Here is a 12,598-nt window from a genome sequence, read left to right as displayed (position 1 = left end):
TAATCTGGACTAGCAAGAAGATGGGATCTTGGAGTTTGGTATCTAGATCTTGTCGGTCTTTGATTTGATTTCGGTGTTTAGTTTTATTTCTTCGTTCCCTTTTTCTAATATCTTCTTCTCATTGATGGACTATGTCTGTGACTCTGAGCAATATATAAATGTCCTCATCAATACTATTTATGTCTGTCTGTCTATCTGACTATTTTCTCATTGATGGACTATGTCTGTGACTCTGAGCAATATATAAATGTCCTCATCAATACTATTTATGTCTGTCTGTCTATCTGACTATATTTTGCCCATGTTCTTCTTATCTGTTCCCAATTTTCTATGTCCGTTGTAGAACCTGTCTTTGAAAAAGGTTTTGTTTATGTCTGGGAATATTGGAAGAAAGGGATCATGTTCTAAATTTTGGCAGGCTAGACGGCCATTATCTTGTTTCTGGGTTTCACATGACTTTTAATCAATAGGGTTTGAATCCAATATTCCGATATGAAACCATCATGTGATAGTCAGAGTCGTTAAACTATATCCTGTGATATTGTGTCTCTTACTCGTGAAGTATGTATGTGTATGTCTGAGACCAGATTTATTTGGACAATTTGATTGAAAAATTAATAAACTGTCACGAAAAATTAGTACATTTTGAAGTTCCCTTTCGTTAAGCTTTTCCTTAAAATATACCTCCTATTTCAGGGTGTAAGAGTCCCACATACTGGACTCCGCACACAGGAATTCCGCCAGAAAAGACCCCCATTTCAATGTAATGTAACCTCCTATTTCAATCTTGGGAACCTTTCACACGCCACTGATATCCCCTTCTATATTTTCCCCTAATATTCAGCACTGGTATACGCATACTTTACGCACTAGTACGCACCACACCCAATATCTAATCCCTATATCTGTATATCCATGTTATATCACCCAATATTAAGCAAGCACTATATCTGTATATCCATGTTATACACCCAATATCTAATCCCTATATCTGTATATCCATGTTATATCACCCAATATTAAGCAAGCACTATATCTGTATATCCATGTTATATCTATGGCAAAATATTACGATGATTATATCTGTGTATATTTTTCGTATGTTTTGTATACGTGGTGCTGTGTATTTCATGCTGATATATGCACTTGAGTGCAACTCCCTTGCCCAAGGAAGCCTGGGCTGGAGTACAATAATGTTATTCTATTGCTATTAGTACAGGGTGACCAATTGCAGGTGCATCAATTTGGGTACCTATTTTAAGATTCTCAAAGACTGAATGTTTACCAATCTTGATGAAACTATCCAAGACACGGATCAAAATATTTCGGCCCTCAATAGATATAAACTTCAAAATAAGTTCAACCTAAATGCAATGGATCTTCAAAAAATATGACTTTTAATCAATAGGGTTTGAATCCAATATTCCGATATGAAACCATCATGTGATAGTCAGAGTCGTTAAACTATATCCTGTGATTATTGTGTCTCTTACTCGTGAAGTATGTATGTGTATTGTGTATGTCTGAGACCAGATTTATTTGGACAATTTGATTGAAAAATTAATAAACTGTCACGAAAAATTAGTACATTTTGAAGTTCCCTTTCGTTAAGCTTTTCCTTAAAATATACCTCCTATTTCAGGGTGTACGAGTCCCACATACTGGACTCCGCACACAGGAATTCCGTCAGAAAAGACCCCCATTTCAATGTAATGTAACCTCCTATTTCAATCTTGGGAACCTTTCACACGCCACTGACATCCCCTTCTATATTCCCCCCTAATATTCAGCACTGGTATACGCATACTTTACGCACTAGTACGCACCACACCCAATATCTAATCCCTATATCTGTATATCCATGTTATATCACCCAATATTAAGCAAGCACTATATCTGTATATCCATGTTATATGTTATATCTATGGCAAAATATTACGATGATTATATCTGTGTATATTTTTCGTATGTTTTGTATACGTGGTGCTGTGTATTTCATGCTGATATATGCACTTGAGTGCAACTCCCTTACCCAAGGAAGCCTGGGCTAGAGTACAATAATGTTATTCTATTGCTATTAGTACAGGGTGACCAATTACAGGTGCATCAATTTGGGTACCTATTTTAAGATTCTCAAAGACTGGATGTTTACCAATCTTGGTGAAACTATCCAAGACACGGATCAAAATATTTCGGCCCTCAATAGATATAAACTTCAAAATAAGTTAAACCTAAATGCAATGGATCTTCAAAAACAACAGAATATCGAACCTGGATCTCTGAGACACCCAGTCTAACTGCATGGCGGTAGGAACTGAGTGGATCCCCCTTCATATAATTATATTGTCTTCAAAATATACACTTAATTTGGAACTTCCAAAACAGAATATCGAACCTGGATCTCTGAGACACCCAGTCTAACTGCATGGCGGTAGGAACTGAGTGGATCCCCCTTCATAAGATTACATTGTCTTCAAAATATACACTTAATTTGTAACTTCCAAGACGAAAAATACGCATGCAGTTTTGACTACATGCGTGTTATAAGTATTTTATATGCACACATTGTATTACGAAGCGTCCAAATCCCAAATTTTCGTCCCTAATAAACTAATAAATAATCGATCACGTTTTGTAGAAATTAATGGTGTGATTTCTACATTTTCAGATGTTCTATCAACAAAAGACAACCATACGTCGAAGACAAAATGACAAAATCGGTGATTGTATCCATAACAAAAGGGAAAATCTCGCCCAGAGTAGTGTGCGCAGACCAAATTGACCATCACAGAAGACGAACATTTCTCTCGAGAAAGCAACCCCAGTATCGACAATAATAATGAAGAGGTAATCATACAGGTAATCTGTCCCGCATAAAATCAAAGCATCAAAGGTTTAAATTTTCCATCACAGAAGACGAACATTTCTCTCGAGAAAGCAACCCCAGTATCGACAATAATAATGAAGAGGTAATCATACAGGTAATCTGTCCTGCATAAAATCAAAGCATCAAAGGTTTCAAATCTCATTATCGGAACTACAACAAAGGAAGGTCTCAATAATATTTAACAACACCTCTATTGAACCTTGTATTGTTGGAGAAAACAATTTTCGCACATTACACAAGACCGTATGAATTTCACAGGTAGATTATACAAATCTCATTATCGGAACTACAACAAAGGAAGGTCTCAATAATATTTAACAACACCTCTATTGAACCTTGTATTGTTGGAGAAAACAAATTTCGCACATTACACAAGACCGTATAAATTTCACAGGTAGATTATAGGGTATGGGTTTGCATTATTCAGATTGATATATCTGAATCAAGAGGGGATGTTTAACATAATATGTTTACAGGTTATTTTGCAATATATTGGCACGTGACCTATGCACTACCCATATATCATTATTTAATTTGCGAAAGAAAAGAAAAGGTCGGCCCCACTTGTTATTGGGGTTTTTGTATTTGTCAGGGAGCAAATGGACTATTGTTATGGGGTATCTGTTTTGCACAATGGGACCGAACTAAATGTATTTAATTTAAATTTCTCCTAAAGACTCTTGACAATGGGTTGATTGTTTGGTGACTTCTGAATTGCGAATTCTTGTGTAATGTAAATTTGGTTTATGCATCCGCTCTGATTGATTGTGAATTACATTCCACATTGTCTCTTGACAAAGGCGCCAAACTAAAAGTTCTAAATCTAATTTAATACTTGAAAGCCCAAAATATTCCTTGTAATCTAATCTGGAAAAATAGAGCACACGATTATATGCACGGAGATTCTTATCCCCGATTAAAGGGTTGATTAATTGAATAGGTGCAAGGTATTTTTAACAATTTTATTTCCTAAAGAAACAGAATAGATGGGACATTGTATTCTCAAAAATCTTAATCGACTAATCCTTTTAGAAGACACAATGAGATCTTTGCAAAATTCGAACAATACGATATCCAATGATTAGTACTTAGGTACCATGTGATTCCTTGTGCACATATGTGTTGTTGTATTCTATGTTGAGAGTTTATTCAACCCTAACGACTACCAAAGAGTCCTTTTCTGTAAAATTTATATAAAAGGTCCCTTTTTTGCGCACATTGAAGGCAACTACCTATTAGAAGGGTTAGATTGAACTAGTACAATGCCAAGAAAAGACAAAAGGCAAGGATTTTGATATAAAACTAGAAAGTCAATAGAAAATCCTTATCAATCGCTCACAAAAGGACGATTTCTTTCCATAAGATGGACATGAAATAGGGTTTGCAATGAATACGACCGTCTATGGTGGTCTCGAATAAAAAAGCGAAAGCCTTGTAATGAGTTGTAAAAACAATAGCATCAACCCTTCCCATAGCTTGGATTTTTTCTCTTCTGAAAAGAGAAATCCTCTTGGTTACCTTTACATCGGAAATTCTGATTTCTTAACTTCCCTTATTCGCTGATTGTCAAAGCATCATCAAAGCTGCCATTTGGCTGCGTTTAGAATTTTGTTTGACTTGGCTAAATATTATTTTAGCGAAATGTACTTTGTCAGTGAATTGTCTACACGTTATTCCATGCTCCTATACACCTATAGCGACAACAAAATGACAAATAAACTGAATGCAAGGTGAAACAAACGACCCAAGCTTGTAATTTACGAGATGTAGGTACACGCTAAACACTCGTTTAGGAACATGAAATTATGATTTCTCACTGTGTCAAAATCATAAAAACTCACATTTTTTGCCATTATTACTCGTTTTGCTAATAAAAACCGTTATTAGCCTGGTTTCGCTATGAAATTCCGTCTAGAAACGCATCTAGTTCTACACATGGTGAACATTGAACAAGGAGGAAGAATCGTATGTTGTATTTTTTGTACCGTCTTAACACATCGTAAATAAATAAACACATTATGTACCAGTTGTACCAGGCATACGCATACATGCTGTCAAGACTTTAGGTCCTGATATGCCCAACTTTTGTCCAGCACAAGAAAATTCCTATGTAAGTAATAGCAATGTAACTCACAATAAAGGGGCTTTTAAGCGCAAGGTCGAAATTACCTAGGAATAAACTGTTGACCACAATGGATAAGGTACAATACTTTGGTGCTTGCTATTTCCGAATTTTGTTTCTAATACCCAAAATTATTGCACAACTTGGGGATAAAATGTCTGGGAGCACTTTTTTTTACCCGAAATCTCCAAAAATAGTAACGGTTGTTTAGTGTGAGTGACTGCGTGCAACAGATGTTTCTGTGCATGTATGCAGAAAGTGTAGCAAGCCCAGGGTTTTGTGCATTTCTGTAGAGCTAGAGATGATTAACGTATGTATCAGTAAGCAATCTTCTAACCAACTGTGAATTCGTTTCTACAATGTCGCTTGCGAGGCGTTTCTGAAAAGTGCGTGTCTTCATTCGTGCTATAGTTGCTAAGGTACAATAGAACTAGTACCTACTAACACATATGGTACATTACCCATAACAATATTTCACACAAGTAGCTGTATTACACATTACACACTTAAATACTCCATAACTCTTCTGACGTCATCTAGTCAATACAAAATCCTGGTTCATGTTTCGATAAGGTGTGTCTTTTCCTTCTTGGTGTGTGTAAAAAAATTACATGTGTGATTTTGAAGATATGCAATCATCGCTGTTTGAAGAGATGTATCCCTTTCAAATTTGAATATTCTGACCTTTTTTCTTTCTTAGTTATTGAGGAAAGATATCTTGTTGGTTCCCAGGACTTCGAGAATTCAGAATCAGCGATAACTAATATTATCTGCGGTAATGGACCGATTATTTAATGAGGTGGTGACAGATATTTGAAAACAAATTCCGAGACTGATATGTTTACAAAAAAAGGCAACTTGTGAAAACCGTTTTCGAAATGCTTGTGCGTTTCTTTGGTAGAATTAACATCTCGAATTTTTAGTCGAATTTTTCAGTTGAAAAACAGTCGAGTGAATCAAGGAATAAATTTCAAGGGTAAACTCGTAAATGTCTTTAGTCTAGATCAGTATGTCTCTATACAATCAATCAGTGAACGAATTACGTCAAATCAACACTATCATTATGTCGAATACCAAGGTACCTTTCTAGTAGATCTCTAATTGTTGTCCACTTTACTTAATTGGTGTTGGCATAGGGAGGGTCAAAATGGCCCAGACACGAAAACAGAGGACTCGGACACTTTGATAGCTATTTGGGAAAAGCAAAATGGTTGTAATTGCATATCGTTAGCATAATACTATTCTAAATTATCACCTGTGTTCCGGACAATAACAAAAGGTGAAACAAAGGTGCTACATAGATATTGTGTTTTTCATCTGAATTTATATGTTAACTTCAGTCCATAATGTAGAATTTCTCAAATGTCATTTGCAATTCAGTTTCACCATTAGCGCAGGGGCGAGTCGCCCGTTTCCTAGTGTCAGTGACTAGGCGACCATAACTTGCTTTTAAGTAGTTCATACAGGAGTACAGGACCTAAAGTTATATGAATTTAACAACACATGATGCCCAACAACAAGTAGGTATTTACAGGTCCAAAAGTATCATGAGGCTCAGGACAGGCATACATAAAAACTGCATTTCCTGAATGGGACAACCGGTATTTGGACCGCCCCACTCCGCGTAGGTCCAAAAGTATCATGAGGCTCAGGACAGGCATACATAAAAACTGCATTTCCTGAATGGGACAACCGGTATTTGGACCGCCCCACTTCGCGAACAGAAGCGAAAGGTTTTTCCTGCTTTCACAAGACGCAACCCTTTCTTTACCCCCTCCCCTCCTTCGCTCACCAACCAGTTTCTCTAGAGTGGCCGTTTTTCTCAGAGAGAGTTTCACGAATTTGAGCATCATTTGCATATTATTATAAGGGTGTATTTAAATTTTATTTCAATAATGCTTGAAACGACCTTTTTTCTTCTAGTCATTTGACAAACTTGAATAAAAGCCCCGAAGCATGTTTTTAATAAATAATATAGGAAATGAAAAGATATTCTTGTTTCGATAAGGTGTGTCTTTTCCTTCTTGGTGTGTGTAAAAAAATTACATGTGTGATTTTGAAGATATGCAATCATCGCTGTTTGAAGAGATGTATCCCTTTCAAATTTGAATAAGCATGTTTTTAATAAATAATATAGGAAATGAAAAGATATTCTTGTTTCGATAAGGTGTGTCTTTTCCTTCTTGGTGTGTGTAAAAAAGTTACATGTGTGATTTTGAAGATATGCAATCATCGCTGTTTGAAGAGATGTATCCTTTTCAAATTTGAATGTTCTGACCTTTTTTCTTTCTTAGTTATTGAGGAAAGATATCTTGTTGGTTCCCAGGACTTCGAGAATTCAGAATCAGCGATAACTAATATTATCTGCGGTAATGGACCGATTATTTAATGAGGTGGTGACAGATATTTGAAAAAAAATTCCGAGACTGATATGTTTACAAAAAAGGGAAACTTGTGAAAACCGTTTTCGAAATGCTTGTGCGTTTCTTTGGTAGAATTAACATCTCGAATTTTTAGTCGAATTTTTCAGTTGAAAAACAGTCGAGTGAATCAAGGAATAAATTTCAAGGGTAAACTCGTAAATGTCTTTAGTCTAGATCAGTATGTCTCTATACAATCAATCAGTGAACGAATTACGTCAAATCAACACTATCATTATGTCGAATACCAAGGTACCTTTCTAGTAGATCTCTAATTGTTGTCCACTTTACTTAATTGGTGTCGGCATAGGGAGGGTCAAAATGGCCCAGACACGAAAACAGAGGACTCGGACACTTTGATAGCTATTTGGGAAAAACAAAATGGTTGTAATTGCATATCGTTAGCATAATGCTATTCTAAATTATCACCTGTGTTCCGGACAATAACAAAAGGTGAAACAAAGTATAGAAGTATATCCGACTCTAATATTATCCTAGTGCTAACATCGTGTTACCGGTTGCATATGGTGTTCATTTTGTTAGACCTATTTCAAGCCAAGTTGATTTTGCATGTCATATGAACTTTGTATAGGGCTCAGGTTTTTCATATGCAAAGTTTTTGATGGACACATTTCAGTTTCTATCCTCAAATGTTTTTGGTTCTTGAATGTTTCCACCCATTTTGGTAATTGACTATGGCCAACAAAGTCTTTCCTCAGTTTGCATTATGACAAAGGTAGCTGTTCTAAAATGTAAGAAGCTATTTTTGGTATTTGCTCCTTTGATGTTTGTTCAATTCGGAAAAATTCGCCGAGTTAAGGTGTTACAAGGTTTTACAATGAAGTGTCAGAAATGAAGGCGTTAAGGAACATAAAGATAATCTATTTAAAACTTGCTAAACTTTTCTTGTAAACTCCTTGTTTTTTAAGAAATTTAATTTAAAACGTGTCAAAAAATATGAATTTTTTATAAATACGAAAAAAATATATTCCTGTCTCTCTCCCTTGCAGTGTTTCCTTGTTTTATTTTTTAACCATAGGCGTAAAAAAATGAGAAATTTTGGGTAAAAACTTTTCTTCCAGTTTCCCAACAAAAATTTATAGCATAGCCTCTTCTTGCTTTTCTTGAAGAATAAGAGGAGAAAGTAAGTCAAGGAAAAAATATGCGCATTTTTACTTCTCTTTTTTGCAAGTTTGTTATCTTGTTTTTCACTCAAAAGCCCTACATTTAAAATGCTTTTCCTCTCGCTTTTTCGTTTTTCCTCGTTCTGTCTCTTTTCAATGTTGTAGCCCTTCTCTTTCTCTCTCACTCTCAGCTTGGTGGAATTTTCCCTTTTCCATTTTTTGCGTTCCACGTACTTTTCACAAAAAGATAAAAGCCCTTTCATTTTCATTCTCCTCTGTTTTGTGTCGTTGCACGCATGGTCAGTCTTTGGAGTTCAATTTTTTTGTGTGTGCAAAAAAAGCCCTTCTGCTTTTAGCATTTTGAAAACGAGCTTTAATATGTTATATGATTTTATTGATTTTGTCCTGTCACTTTTTCCTATGCTGTTTTTGTATGAAAGCCTCATGCCTTTGTTAGAATGTCCAACGTAATACTTTCAAATTGTACGCCTACGTAGAGAGCATTTATCCTTTTCCTCTACAATATGGTTTATGTTTCCTGAATCAATTTTCTTCCTTCGAACATGATCAACATTGGAGGCACACAGTTGAGCACTGTTCTGATGTTTCCCCTGCAAATGAGTACTTTACAGAAGGTACTAATGTGCAACTTTGAATGGACCATATTTGCATTTTGCCAGAAAGTATATTCGGCTCTCTTTTTAAGAACCGCTCTCCCTGTGATTTCAACATGAATATTGAATGATCCATCAGAAACCCATTCCATACGCATTCCTCTTATGAATGACCATTTTTTATTTAAACCCATGATTATCTTTCCCCTTTGGTCGATCAAATATTTGGGCGCATTGTTTTTATTAGTGGCCCCCAAACCCCCAACAGGGAGTTAACTATTATAATTTTCCTCAAATGACCACAAGCTCGAAACGTACAATTAGTTGGAATTTTTGTTTTTAAGAGGGAAAAAGGAGGTGAGAGGGAGGAAATTTTTTTCGACTTATTTTTCCCTCAATGGGAGTTAACTATTATAATTTTCCTCAAATGACCACAAGCTCGAAACGTACAATTAGTTGGAATTTTTGTTTTTAAGAGGGAAAAAGGGGGTGAGAGGGAGGAAATTTTTTTCGACTTATTTTTCCCTCAAGATTGCCATTCCTCCCCTTTCCCTCCCTCCCTCTTCCTTCCCATTCTTTATCTTCGGCGTAACATCACGCACTAGAATTTACGTACATACGGGGTGGACATGTTACGAGTTTTCCTGATATCTGAAAGAGTGTCCTCTCAGGTGTGTGATGTCAATGTTGCCAAGTGTAACGTTTTTCATGCGAGCCAAGTTATGAGCCAAGTTACAAATAAAAAAGTAGTTTTTTTTTTAATAATAATAGACATAGACATGTATCTCCATTACAAAATGAACTAATTCATTTATGAAATTCTTTATTTTTCAGTGAGACATACAGCAAATGGGACCTGAGCAACTGGGAGGAAAGGACACAGGAGAGAGTTGTTTGCTGGTTACCGATCTGCTGGTAATTTGACTTCACTGCGTATCTGACCTTATATTCGAATTCGAAACAAGTCTAATGCATTTTGGCCCCAAGTTCTCTCAGTACACAGACTATTCTGCAGCTGACATATTTGCCAAGACACCCAGTATAAGGTTGTGTGTCACGTCATGCCCCTGTGAATCCTCCTGGTATCCTTTCGTCCAGGATTAGAGGTACCCGCCCCTACTCCCCCCTGTATGAGCAGCTTAATAGCTATGTACCTACTGGAACGCAGAAAAAACGCGCTTGATATAACAGGTACATATTAACAGTGAGGCAGAAAATGGTCGCTTATTATTAAGCTCCACTAATTTCTCGCTAGGACATGTCCAATTATTAGTAGGTGTAGTCTTCAGGCAGTTCACAGTCCTATGCTATGCGTTATACTTATTTACTAACGTACATCTAATATTCTTAAATTTAATATTAGAAATCCGCGCCAAACCTGTGACTTATCAGTTTAACCCGAGGTGAGAATCGAATTGATACCTTTCAAATGGAAGGCGAAAGTATTGACTAGCAAGGAACCTAGAAAGCACACAATTTCTATTGAATTCAAATAGATCTTGAGGGATTTTATGAATTGGTTGGTATTCACCTGCTAATAGTGGTGTAAAAGACACATCCACTAATATTAAATTCGTTCGCAACGATTCCAAATATTAAGATTAATATAAAAATGTATTATTTATATCATTTCTTTAGAATGATATAGATAATACATTTTCATGCGGCTAAACGTCATAGGTCATTAGCAAACATTGATAACTGCCAAATATTGACATGAGATTGCTAAATGCCTACTCTAACGCAGAAAATACGCGTATATTGTAATAGTTACACTTCAACAGTAACTTCATAATTATTATAACCCAAACTTTGGGCAATTTATTGATTGTTTCTGTATTAAAATCAATCGGACCGTAATTTGGTTTTGCAAACGGTTCATTGAAAAGTACAAATACGGCAGTAGCTAGCTTTGATAGAACTTTAAAAAGAAATATGTAGGGATTGTTTCTGTATTAAAATCAATCGGACCGTAATTTGGTTTTGCAAACGGTTCATTGAAAAGTACAAATACGGCAGTAGCTAGCTTTAATAGAACTTTAAAAAGAAATATGTAGATATTACACTTAACTTATAGTACCACTTTCTGACATGTCCATTATGTCCATCTTTTGACGTTGAATAAAAGTAAAACTTCCATTAGGTACCAGATCAGTAGGTACCAACTTTAATATGATGGAATTCTTCCCATTGAACTTCAAAACGTGATTGATAATTTCGCGGCGCGCAGTAGGTATGAAAATTACGTAACTTACAGTAGGTTCTCATATAACTCATAGGAATGGTCTAATATTCCTTTTGAGGACTGTTCGCAATGAGAAGTGTACCAAAATAAAATTACATTTTTTTCTCAGAGAGAGTTTCACGAATTTGAGCATCATTTGCATATTATTATAAGGGTGTATTTAAATTTTATTTCAATAATGCTTGAAACGACCTTTTTTCTTCTAGTCATTTGACAAACTTGAATAAAAGCCCCGAAGCATGTTTTTAATAAATAATATAGGAAATGAAAAGATATTCTTGTTTCGATAAGGTGTGTCTTTTCCTTCTTGGTGTGTGTAAAAAAGTTACATGTGTGATTTTGAAGATATGCAATCATCGCTGTTTGAAGAGATGTATCCTTTTCAAATTTGAATGTTCTGACCTTTTTTCTTTCTTAGTTATTGAGGAAAGATATCTTGTTGGTTCCCAGGACTTCGAGAATTCAGAATCAGCGATAACTAATATTATCTGCGGTAATGGACCGATTATTTAATGAGGTGGTGACAGATATTTGAAAACAAATTCCGAGACTGATATGTTTACAAAAAAAGGCAACGAAAAATAAATAGTCCGAAATTTGTGAAATTTAGAAAAATAAATAAATATTAATAATGCCAAAAGGAATTTTGATTAAAAAAAAAAAAGAAAGATTTTGTTAACTTTTTGTTATCAATGCATTTTATATTTCGCCCGTACACAAAGGGTTAGGACACGCATCGCACGCACTTTCCACGGAGAAAACAACCTGCGTATGTCACTACGGAATATATTCTGTGTAGATTATGTTTCTCGGAGTTTGTGAAAAGGGATTTTTTGATGTTGTTAAAAAAAATGTGTATAAAAAAAACTACAATAGCCGAATTATATCCAATACCTGGTAAAACGTGGACTTGAGTAACCGAAGAGACAGTCTCGTAAGTTCAAACATTTTTTTTATGGCTTTTTTTTTAATACTTGTTGTTAATCGTTGCTAGGAATCAGCGATATAGCTTGAAATTTTTACGTATACTTGCATGAGAGGAGAGGTATGCTTTCGTAATAAAGTTAATGGTTCCCCAGCCCACCTCTTTGTACACACAGGTAGACTTTTAACTTGGAAATATATTATGCTTTGTAGAAACGAGGATATATTTATTAAATAAGAGAAAAGTAGACAGTTTGTACCT

At 35.4% G+C, this 12,598-nt stretch overlaps 1 long non-coding RNA gene across 1 annotated transcript in view; it reads left to right on the top strand.

The window, feature by feature from the left end:
- The window catches only part of LOC113467173, a 31,971-nt gene extending 21,599 nt beyond the window's left edge, over positions 1 to 10,372 (top strand). Inside the window, exons 2-3 of the long non-coding RNA XR_003391343.1 lie at positions 2,669 to 2,859; positions 10,002 to 10,372. This is a non-coding gene — a long non-coding RNA (uncharacterized LOC113467173). The remainder of the gene's footprint in view (positions 1 to 2,668; positions 2,860 to 10,001) is intronic.
- The last annotated feature ends 2,226 nt before the right edge of the window (positions 10,373 to 12,598 follow it).

This window comes from Diaphorina citri, unplaced genomic scaffold (genome assembly GCF_000475195.1).
Source record: "Diaphorina citri unplaced genomic scaffold, Diaci psyllid genome assembly version 1.1 scaffold422, whole genome shotgun sequence".
NCBI lineage: Eukaryota > Metazoa > Arthropoda > Insecta > Hemiptera > Psyllidae > Diaphorina > Diaphorina citri.
Note: the sequence above shows the minus strand (reverse complement) of the source record. Positions and strands in the feature narration are given on the sequence as shown.